The sequence below is a fragment of the Ornithorhynchus anatinus genome, chromosome 5 (assembly GCF_004115215.2).
Source record: "Ornithorhynchus anatinus isolate Pmale09 chromosome 5, mOrnAna1.pri.v4, whole genome shotgun sequence".
Lineage (NCBI taxonomy): Eukaryota > Metazoa > Chordata > Mammalia > Monotremata > Ornithorhynchidae > Ornithorhynchus > Ornithorhynchus anatinus.
The window spans coordinates 89,623,275-89,635,523 of record NC_041732.1 but is presented as its reverse complement, the minus strand read 5'-3'; positions in this window follow the sequence as shown (position 1 = coordinate 89,635,523).

The window sequence follows — 12,249 nt, the reverse complement described above, 5'->3', positions numbered from 1 at the left end:
CTCCTCCTGCCTCCTGGATGTCTGACCACCACCAAAAACTCTATATGTCTAAAACTGAGCTCCCTATTTTCCCTCCCAAACCCTGTCCTCTCCATGATTTCCCAGTCACTGTGGACGGCATGACCGTCCTTCCTGTCTCACAGGCCCGCAACCTCGTGTCATCCTTGACTCAGCTCTCTCATTCACCCCACACATCTTGGTTTCAAAGCTCTCCATCACCTTGCCCCCTCCTACCTCACTTCCCTTCTCTCCTTCTACTGCCCACCCCGTACACTCCGCTCCTCTGCCGCTCATCTCCTCACAGTCCCTCTTTCACGCCTGACCCATTGTCTACCCCTGACCCACATCCTCCCTTTGACCTGGAATGCCCTCCCTCTTCACATCTGCCAAACTAACTCTCTTCCCCTCTTCAAAGCCCTACTGAGAGCTCACCTCCTCCAAGAGGCCTTCCCAGATTGAGCCTCCCCTTTCCCTCTCCTACCCCTCTGCTCTTCCCCCTTCCCCTCTCAGCACTGTGCTCATTTGTATATATTATTTGTATATATTATTAACCTATTTTGTAAATGAGGTGCACATCCCCTTGATTCTATTTATCTTGATGATGTTGTCTTGTTTTTGTTTTCTTCTGTTTTGATTTGCTGTCTCCCCCGTTTAGACTGTGAGCCCGTCATTGGGCAGGGATTGTCTCTGTGCCGAATTGTACATTCCAAGAGCTTAGTACAGTGCTCTGCACATAGTAAGTGCTCAATAAATACTATTGAAGGAATGAATGAATTAAAGTGTTATAGAATTCATGTATATGATCCATGCACTGGAAATGTTACAATTTATCAAGAGACAGATAGTAAAATGACTATGGATAACATAAGTGTTCCTCGATAGTACAGTCGTTAGTATTTCAGCCTGTCATGCAGGAGACCAGGGCTCGATTCCCTGATAAGGAAAAAATAAATTTTCCTTGGGGAAGCAGCATGGTGTAGTGAATAGAACATGGGCCTGGGAGGCCAAAAGTCATGGGTTACAATCCTGGCTCTGCCATTTGAATGCTGTGTGACTTTAGGCAAGTCACTTCACTTCTCTGTGCCTGTTACCTCATCTGTAAAATGGGGAATAAGACTGTGAGCCCTATGAGGGACAAGGACTGTGTCCAAACCGATTTGCTTGTATCTACCCCAGCACTTAGTAATAATGTTGGTATTTGTTAAGCACTTACTATGTGCAGAGCACTGTTCTAAGTGCTGGGGTAGATACTGGGTCATCAGGTTGTCCCATGTGAGGCTCACAGTCTTAATCCCCATTTTACAGATGAGGTAACTGAGGCACAGAGAAGTGAAGTGACTTGCCCAAGGTTCCAGAGCTATCAAGTGGCAGAGCTGGGATTCGAACCCATGACCTCTGACTCCTAAGCCCGTGCTCTTTCCACTGAGCCACGCTGCTTCTCTAATACTGTGCTTATTGAGCACTTACTATGTGCAGAGCACTGTACTAAGCGCTTGGAATGTACAATTCGGCAACAGTTAGAGGCAATCCCTACCCAATGACGGGCTCCCAGTCTAAACGGGGGAGACAGCAAAGCAAAACAGAAGAAAATAAAAACAAGACAACATCATCATCTTCTCTAGTACAGTGCCTGGCACATAGAAAGCACTTAAAAAATACTATCATTATTATTATTATTACAGGAAGTAATAGAGTAATTAAAATAGACAGGTGCCACAGGGGGTTGGGATTGTTTAAGTGATTATGTGATGTGGAAGTGCTTAAGTGTCAGTTGGGAATGAACTGGGGAAGATGGAGCAAATGTGATTTCAGAAGGGATTTGAAGTCCCCATGACTATTCTTGACTATACATTCTTCATCTATTATTTATGACAGAAAATCCCATCATTATCATCGTCATCATCATTACCATCTTGATCACCTCAACCTGTACCAATTTAATCAGACTGTCCTCCTTTTTTGATTAAAGTTTCAAAAAAGTTCTCAGGGAAATAATTCTGTAGCATTTTGACTTCTGGTCTTCATCTTTAAATGGTATCTCTTTCCCTTTCTAGGTGGTAAATTCTTCAAGGGCAGGCTCACACTGACTAATTCTACTGCACTCTTCCCCGGATCCTGGTATGCTGCTGTGCACACAGTAGCCTCTAAATAAATAATATTGATTGATTGCTTGATTATTTTCATGCCATTTGATGATAATGAAGAAATTTATTGAGTGCTTACTCTGTGCCAAGCCCAGTACTAAGCACTGAGGCAGGTACAAGATAATCTGGTCAGACGCAGCCCCTGTCCCACATAGTACTCACCATCTAAGACAGAGGGAGAATTGGAATTTAATCCCCATATTACAGAGGAGGAACCTGAGCCCCAGAGAAGTTAGTGACTTGCTCAAGTTCACACAGCAGGCAGATGGCAGAACTGGGATTAGAATCCAGGTCCTCTGACTCCCAGGCCTGGACTCTTTCCTCTAGGCCATGCTGCTAATGATGATGATGATGATAGTGATGGGATTTTCTGTCATAAATATCAGATGAGGAATGTATAGTCATGAACCAAGCAGCTACAAAAAATGATGGTTGATAGACCAAGTAGTTTACACAGGGTCATATGCATTCTCTCTTTCAGACCATCATGTAGTCACTGGAACAATGAATGCAAAAATTGAGTAGGTGCAACAAAGTTCCTCACAAGTGCACTCAATCATTTTATATATAGTATCTATTTATGGCCAAAGTCACTGTATCATAGCACCGATACTATGCTCCAGCACCCTAGACCGGGAAGCAGTTGCCAGATTAAGTGCTTCGGTACCCGCTGTCAGGTCTTCAGTACCCATGCTAACCTGAAACTTTCAGGATTTCTGCTCTGCCTGACCACTGCACTGGATTCCCTTTGCCACTGATGACATAGGCCAACTGGGCATTCCCATACTTTTGGCAGTAGAATAGATATCTAAAAATGCAGTGATATCCTCCCAAGGGGTTTTTCTTCTAGCTAGTCACTAAGAAGCAGTATGGCTAAAAGAAAGAGCACAGGCCTGGGAGTCAGAGGACCTGGATTCTAATCCCTGCTGCATTACCTTGGGCAGGTCACATAACTTCTCTGTGCCTCAGTCTCCTCAGCTGAAAAATAGGGTTTCAAAACCAGTTCTCCCTCCTGTGTGTGCTGTGAGCACCATGTGGGACCTAATTATCTTGCATTTACCCCAGCACTTAGTATAGAACTTGGCACATAGTAAGCACTTAACTATAATTATTATTACTAATAATAAAGTTGAAATTATTTGAAAAAGTCATTCTGAACAAATGTTAATTCTAACAGTGCTGAACTTCGTCATTTACCCATCCTATGATAACAACTATTGCTGGTTCCAAAAAAGGGGTTAGAGAGACCAGAGACAGAGACAAGGAAAGAAATAATTTACATCAGGGTCAGGGATTTGGGGAACTCGTCAGAGCTTTTCTACATTGAGAGTTATGGGGCAAACTGTACAGACAAGTGTGACCTGCAGACCAGCATTGGGTATTACTCTGAGAATGTCACTTCCACGGAAAGTTAAGCTGCATCTAATCTTGAAGTAGGAGAAATGCATTTTGCTGAAACTTATAGTCACTTCATACCTGATAGACCAGTAAAGTGCTACAGTAGCTTCAAACTTGTCTTTTTTTGGAAATATATTTAATATTGTTATCATTTTGGTCAATTTTCCTCTCTTAGTGTTGCTGACAGAAACACATTTTTCATAAAGGATAAAAGAAGGTAGAAAGCGGTATGTTTTGAATACTATCTTTGCCTGTTAACGTACTTTAAAAAAAAAGGTGTTTAATTCTTCCTAAGGAAGTGGAACTTTTCTAAGGTGGTTATATTAAACTTTTCTAAAGTGGTTATGCTAAGCTAGGTTTTCCATTATCAAAGATAGTGGAATCTCATGCATGGAAGAAAAGAGATAATTTGCCTAAAAAAATATCATTTGGGGCTGGACACCTCACAGGACAATCTGAAATCATGTCAGTCTGACAGTATTTCATCGGGGAAGCAGCAGAGGGCACAGAAGATAATATTGGGAATGTGTCTACAATTTTGAAACACTGATGCACCAAAGAGTGATCTTCAACTACCATCTCTACTTCATTGGTTTCCAAATCTACCTCTTCAGTCCTGACCAATCTTCAGATTTGCTGTATCCACCCCAGTGTTTAGTACAGTGCTTGACACATAGTAAGCGCTTAACAAATATCAAAGTTATTATTAATTCTTCTTCTTCTCAGCCTCTGTCATTTTCCCCTACCTTTGGAGCACCTCTCTAGATGTAACTCTGACACCTCAAACCTAACATGCCTAAACCATAATTTCTCTATCTTCTCTCTCAAATCCTGTTCTTCCCCTGACTTCACACCACTATCCTCCCTGTGTCTCAAGCCCATAACCTTGACATTATCCCTGACTCTCTCCATCAATTCACACATTCAGTCTGTCATCATATTTAGTCTGTTTTACCTTCACATCTCTAAAACCTGTTCCAACTCTCCATCCAACCTGTTAACATCTGATCCTAGCACTTATATTCTGCATCAGCTTCCTTGCTGACCTCCCTACCTCCTGTCTCTTCCCTCTCCAGTCCATATTTCACTCTACTGCCCAGATCATTTTTTTTTTAAAAAAAACCATAGTCCACATCTCTCCTCTTCTCAGAAATCTCCAGAGGTTACCCATCCATTTCTGCAACAATCAGAAACTTCTTCCAATCAGCTTTAAGGCACTTAATCAGGACTCCCCCTCCTACATTCCCTGGCTAATCTCCTACTGCCACCTAACCCTCACCCTTTGCTCCTTTAATACCAACCTACTCACTGAACCTCATTCTCCTAGAACTTGCTGCTGATGCCTTGTCTGTTTCTGTCCTCTGGCCTGGAACTCCCTCTGCCTTCTGCTATCACTCCACAGAGGAGCATAGCATAAAAAACACCTCAACAGCAGCTTTTTCTAGTCCAAGCACCTTTATCTCTCTTCCTCCAGGGAGGCCCCAGCACATTTTGGGGAATCCAGGCACTGAGAATGGTTTTGCCTACAAAAATTGCCACTGTGGGTCCAGGCACTGAGAATGTTTCACCTACAAAAATGACGTTTAATAGCTTTTGTCCATTTACCTAATCCCTCCACGGAGAGTCATCCTGGCAAGAATCCTCCATGTCCGCCATTAGTTTCAGGACTGTCAGTTCCCTCAGCCAATCAGCGGTCATCTCCAACAACACCTGCTTGTCATAGTTGGACATATTGGGACCATCCTCCTGGGTTCCCTGATGTAACAGGGCTGGAGGCCGGGGCTTGAGCAGTGGGCAGAGATGAGTCACTGGAGTCAGATCTCCACCAGACTCTACAGGGCAGGAGGGCAGAGCCCAGATCCCCACCACTGTGGGGCTGAGCACTGGGGAGCAAGAGGGGAAGAAGGCAGTGAAGAGAGTGGGAAGGCGATGCCATCCCCATTGCTGCCCGAGCTCTACGTCCAGTGTGCTTACCTCTCTTTGCTCATGACCACATCCCAGACATCCTAGGACAGCTCTTCCCCACCCTGCTGCAGCCGTGCCAGCATGAGCTCTCAGTCTTACCCACATCCCAGACCTGGCACTGTCACTGACGATGCTTGCCTGCATCCCAGACATGTCCAAACACCCCACTCAAATTCCCAGACCCCACAAGCACCCTCCTGAACAAGATTCTGGACTCTGACTGGCAGGTCAACCAGCATAGCCCAGGTCAGAGGCCTCCACTCCCCTCAATATTAAATGGGGCATCATCCAGGCAGAAACCATCTGATCGGGTAACACTCCCTCACCTTTTATTCTGAAAAGTAGGTGGTCCTGTAAGGTCAGTTTAATTTGCTTCTTTGTTTCTCCTACACCTCCCTCTGTTCCACTGACTCTAAGATTGAACTGACCCATCGTCAAATGGGGCCCATCCATAGTTGCTCCTGAAACACCTGTCTAACCAGTTCAGAATACCTTACCCACTGTACAAGACCAGATGGGTGGGCTGCTGGGTTCACCTTCAATGGCTCTCTGCCTGACACACTTCCCAGTTTTCCAGTGAAAGGATCTGTTCCTGGAAGGCGCTGGTTCAGGCCACTGGAAATTCTTACCACTTAAGAACTGTTGAGAATAATAATAGTAATAATAATGGTATTTGTTAAGTGCTTACTATGGCCAAGCACTGTTCTAAGCACTGGGGGGTAGAGGGAGATACAAGGTAATCAGTTTGTCCCATGGGGGGCTCACGGTCTTAATCCCCATTTTACAGATGAGGGAACTGAGGCACAGAGAAGTGAAAGGACTTGCCCAAAGTCACATGGCTGATAAGTGGCAGACCTGGCATTAGAACCCATGACCTCTGACTCCCAAGCCTGTGCTTTTTCCACTGAGCCAACTGATTCTCTATGGAGAATAGAAGTGAGGATGCCCATCTGCTGTACAATAGCATGTGGAAAGTCTGGAATCCATCACTCTAGGTATAGCTTACAGTGTTTCTTTTCCAGATGTGCCCCAGATGATTCCTTGGAGTCCTGACCAGTCCTTTGGTGTGCTGAGATCCCAGCTGTGGTCTCCTGCCATTCTTAGCCCAAGTCCATAAGGCACATACAACAGGAAGGGTGAGTCAGAGGCTTCCTTTCTGCATCTATCCAATCATGGATCATCCATCACCCCAGTCGCCTGCTCAGCTTCAAGTAGACATAGAGGCCCCAGTTCTATGGGTCAGGGGCCCCCGGGGCACAGGTTGCACTGGGGTAGCCACTGAGGCATTCACAGCTTCCCATGTACAAGACCAAGGGTCAACATATATGTCTATTCTTGCCCTGGGCTGATGATACCAACCTTGCTTCCATTCAGATCCCAAGATCCTTCAGAGATCCACAGCAGGGCTCCAATTCTCCAGCCTTCTGCCCTTCTAGCCTCCACCAACAGGGACCATTCCACACATCAACCATACTGGGCTTCTGCCGGGGACAGGCATTGAATACTAAACATAGGATGGATAGGTGAGCCTGACCAAATGTACTCTTTGTTGATCTGGGAAGCAGCTGCCCCAAATGCATTCTCTTCTCCTTGATGCAGCTTGCAGGTTGTCATGTTTGGTTAGTGTACTCTGTAACACATGCACCTGGGACTGTATCTTTGATGTCCCCTGCAACAATCCCACCAGTGGTCTCTCTTCTGCCATTTTCTTTCTCCACAAAGCCCCTGCTTTAGCTTAATAGCTTCTTAAATGTTCTGCTATCTGATCTCCACTCTGTCTCTGCAATTCCATCCAAGATCAAAGGTCTGTAAGGTGACCCCATGATTCCATGAGGCATTTCATTCCAGTCTGGAGTGAACTCAGAGGAGCGGAGTGTATGGGGTGAGCTGTGGAAGGAGAGAAGGGAGGTGCGGTAGGAGGGTGTCAGGTGATGGAGAGCTTTAAATCCAAGAGTGAGGAGTTTTTGCTTCATGCGAAGGTTGATGGGCAATCACTGAAGGTTTTTGAGGAGGGGGATGACATGCCCAGAGCATTTCTACAGAAAGACAATCCAGGCAGCGGAATGAAGAATAGACTGGAGCAGGGAGAGATGAGAGGAAGGGAGATCAGAGAAGAGGCTGGTGCAATAATTCAGTTGGAATATTATGAGAGCTTGTACCAGTAAGGTAACAGTTTAGATGGAGAGGAAAGGGTGAATTTTGGCAATGTTGTGAAAGTGAGACTGCAGGTTTTGGTGACGGATTGGATGTGTGGGGTGAGTGAGAGAACAGAGTCAAGGATGACACCAAGTTGGCCAGCCTTTGAGATATGAAGGAATTTAGTGCCATCCAGTGACAGGGAAGTCAGGGAAAGGACAGGGTTTGGGGGAGAAGATAAGGAGCTCAGTCTTGGACATGTTGAGTTTTAGGTGGCGGGCAGACATCCAGGTGGAGATGTCCTGAAGGCAGGAGGAGATACGAGCCTGGAGGGAAGGGGAGAGAAGAGGGGAAGAGAGGTAGATTTGGGTGTCATCTGATAGAGATGATAGTTGAAGGCATGGGACCAAATGAGTTTACCAAGGGAGTGAATATAGATGGAGAATAGAAGGGGGCCAAGAACTGACCGTTGAGGAACCCCTACAGTCTGTGGGAGGGGGAGGAGGAGCCCGAGAAAGAGACCAAGACTGAACAGTCAAAGAGATAAGAGGAAAACCAGGAGAGGACGGAGTACGTGAAGCCAAGATTGAAGAAACTGTTGAGGAGAAGGGGTTGGTTGACAGTTTCAAAGGCAGCTGAGAGGTCAAGGAGGATTAGGATAGAGTAGAAGTCACTGGATTTGGCAAGAAGAAGGTCATTGGTGACCGTTGAGAGAGCAGTTTTGGTGGAGTGGAGGGAACGGAAGCCAGATTGTAGGGGGTCCAGGAGAGAGTTGGAGTTGAGGAATTCAAGACAGTGAGTATAGATGACTTATTCTAAGAATTTGGAAAGGAAGGGTAGGTAAGAGATAGGATGATAACTGGAAGGAGAAGTGGGGTCAAGAGGGATTTTTTAGGATTGGGGAGACACGGGTATGTTTGAAGGCAGAGGGTAAGAAGCTGTTGGAGAGTGACTTGTATCTAACCCAGTGCTTAGTACAGTACCTGGCACATAGTAAGCTTTTAACCAATACCATTAAAAATGTTTTGCATTTCCATGGAAAGCCCCACCTTCTATTCTCTCTCCCTTAGGATCTTCACTTCCCGATTCCCTCAACCTGAGATCCCTCAACCTGAGACCTTCCCATTCCAGATGGATTCTGTTTACCCTCCACCTCTGTCCCATACTGGTATGCCTTCTCGGTGGCAACTGAAACTTTCATTCATTCATTCATTCAATCGTGTTTATTGAATGCTGACTGTGTGCACAGCACTGTACTAAGCACTTGGAATGTACAATTCAGCAACAGAAACAATCTCTGCCCATCAATGGGCTCAATTTCATCACTGATGACTGAACTGGTACTTTCTGCTGCTCAATCAAATCTCTTGAAGCGACAATGTGTGTCTGTAAATTATCTGTTTCCCTCCAAAGGAACCTAATCCCAACTCACCAAAACCTGGAGTACTTCTCTTTTAATCCGGTTCCTTTTTTGCCTTTCCCTTTGGGTCACAGAAGTCCTCTGCCCAATCTGGAAGGGCAAGCCACCCACCTGTTGGGGGGCACCAGATAGGGAGACCCCCACCTATTTTTTTTTACAGCCTTCTGGATGAACTCACCCAGCTTCTTGCTAATCCCAAACACAAGTCCCAGGGGCCCCATCTTTGGGGATGCAGTGAAGAAGGGAATCCCCTGCTTCTGCCAACTATGTTGAAGCTGCCCCAGAGTAATGAACATAGAAAACACCCAAACAGCAGTTTGTTCCCTCCCAAGCACCTATCTTCCCATTCTGTCATGGGAGGTTCCAGCTCCAGGTTCAGGAGCTGAGCATGTGCTGCCTACAAAATTGGTCATTCATAACTTTTGTCTGTTTACCTAATCACTCCCCTAGGCAGTCATGCTGGTCCAAATCCTCCAGCATGGCCTAGTGGATAGAGCCCAGAACTAAAAGTCAGAAGTACCTTTGTTCTAATCCCAGCTCTGTTACTTGTCTGCTGTGCGACCCTGGGCAAGGCACCTCACTTCTCTCTGCCTCAGTTTCCTCATCTGTAAAATGGGGATTAAGACTGTGAGCCCCATGTGGGACAGGAACTCTGTCTAACCCGATTTGCTTGTCTCCACCCCAGCACTTAGTACGGTGCCTGGCACATAGTAAGCAATTAACAAATACCACAATACCGAGGATGTGGGGAAGGTGCCCAGTCAGGGTAGCAGTGAGATGTTGGGGTGAGCTTGGGCCTTACAGCCCACTCAAAGTGCAACAAGCCTTTCCAATACCATTAGTAAGCCTCAAAAGATCCAATCTTCCAGCAAAAAGACTGTCTGAAAAACAGCTTCCTGATATTTTCTAGCCCTTCTATGATAGATTGTGACAAAAAACACTATTATCAAAATCCCTCTCCATTAGCCGGTCAAAGAAACTGACAGCATTAGGCCTGTTTAGTCATTTGCTGACTCACTAGATTTTTTTCAACCTGGCATTAAACGTGCCCTCTGAGTCCGTGATCAATACTTTCTCTGTAGTTCTTGACCTGTTTTTTCGCTAAATATATCAAGATTAACCAGTTTTGGTAACAGGTATCACATCTTTTGAAGCCTCCATCTGAATGATTGAATGCTTCCTTTTTTCTTGCTTCCTCATTCTTCACCATTAGTACCTCACTTAATGTGAATGAAATCAAAAGGAATACAACATTAGTCTGATTTCTATATCAGGACAAGAAAAAATAATGGACAGTGAAAGGTAATTACAAAGGGTAATTACAACGAGTTATTACTCATTACAATGACTCCCTTTGTGCCATTATAAACCAAAGTAATTATGGTGACTTCCTTTGTGCCATTATCTATGTCAAGTGGCAAAATGGGATCACCAACACTGAAGTCCTGGAACACAGCCTATCTACCAGCATTAAACAAGGTCTGAACGCTTTTGTAGAAAAAAGATTTGGGTAGCAGAGTGAAGTACGGTCTGGAGTGGGGAGAGACAGAAGGCTGAGAGGTCAGCAAGGAGGTTGATACAGTAATCAAGGCCTGATAGGATAAGTGCTTGGATTAATATGGAAGCTGTTTGGATAGAGAGGAAAGGGCAGCTTTTATTGATGTTGTGAAGGTTGAACTGACAGGATTTAGCAACAGATTGAATATGTGAGTACAATGAGAGAGATGAGTCAAGGACAACTCCGAGTTTATGAGCTTGTGAGACAGGAAGGATGGTGGTGCTGTCTATAGCGATGGACAAATCAGGGAGAGGACAGGGTTTGTGTGGAAAGATTAGGAGTTCTATTTTGGACATGTTAGGTTTGAGGTATCAGCAGGACATCCAAGTAGAGATGTCTTGAAGATAGGAGGAAATGCAAACTGAAGAGAGGGAGAAAGATCAGGGCTGGAGATTTAGATTTGAGAATCATCTGCCAGTTGAGGGGTCAATTGGTGGATCAAGAGAGAGGAAGTTGGGCAAGAAGTTCACCAAGGAACTTGAGATAAGTGGAAGACACCAAGATCATAAGACAGAGGTTGAAGGAATTCTGGGTCAAAGACTGTAGTTTCCAGTCTTGTGTCCTGAGGGAATACAACTTCCCACCATTCCAGAGGTGATGGGCTAGATTCCTGGCAGCAGTTGATTGGGAGGGGACTCCCAACACTTTTCAGGGCCAGAGGCTGTGTTTCAGTGTTATAGGAACAGGCTGTATGGGCTGGCTTGGTGACTCTGTGTCGATGTGCAGGAGACTTGCCACTTTTGCACATACTGACAAGAATTTCACTACCAGTAGCAACACCATGAAATCCAAAGGACACCTGTATTAAATGTAAGTAATGAAAGGCTTTTTCCAGGAAAGGAAAATATTATTTTAACCCATATGTGCCTGATGAACGAATTGTAGGATACTAAGAAATGTGTTATTAATGAACTCTGAGATTAAGCTGTATTTACATTCCTTGGAGTATAGATTCCTTATAGTACAATGAATCAGTGGTACTTATTGAGTGATTACTGTTTGCAGACCACTGTACTAAGAACTTGGGAAAGAATACCATACAGTAGAGTTGGTAGATGTGATTCCCTACCCACAAGGGGCTTACAGTCTCAACACAGACATTAAATTATAGATAGGGGATATGGCACAGTATAAGGATAGGTACTTAAGTATTGTGGGGCTGGAGAACATTGATCTAAGTGATTAGGAGAGAACAAGAGAGTTGTTATTCATGATCCTTGGCCTCAAGGAGCTTATAGTCAACTTTAGAATACTTTTGCAAGAAAGTCTTAGCTGGCTTATTTTATGTGATACCTGGAAAATGGGGCTAAAATTCTCTTTTTCACTGATGATCATTTATCAACGCACTGTGTACGGGCTGACTTGAATGTTCAAGTAAATGAGCCCACTTTCTAGGAAAGAACTGTCTATTAAAGTAGGTCCTGATGATGTATTTGGCCCACCAGGTATTGCTGAGGGAAAAGAAGGAAATGAAGGATGTTCTTGGGATGGAATTTCTTTGGAGAAGAACCAAGTTACCAAGTTTGCAGTATAACTGGTTCTTTGGGCTGGCAATTGCAGGGCTGAAGCTCAAATATCTGACAAGTTTCAATGGGAGGAACCCTTGTGTCTGATCAGGCTGAGAGATG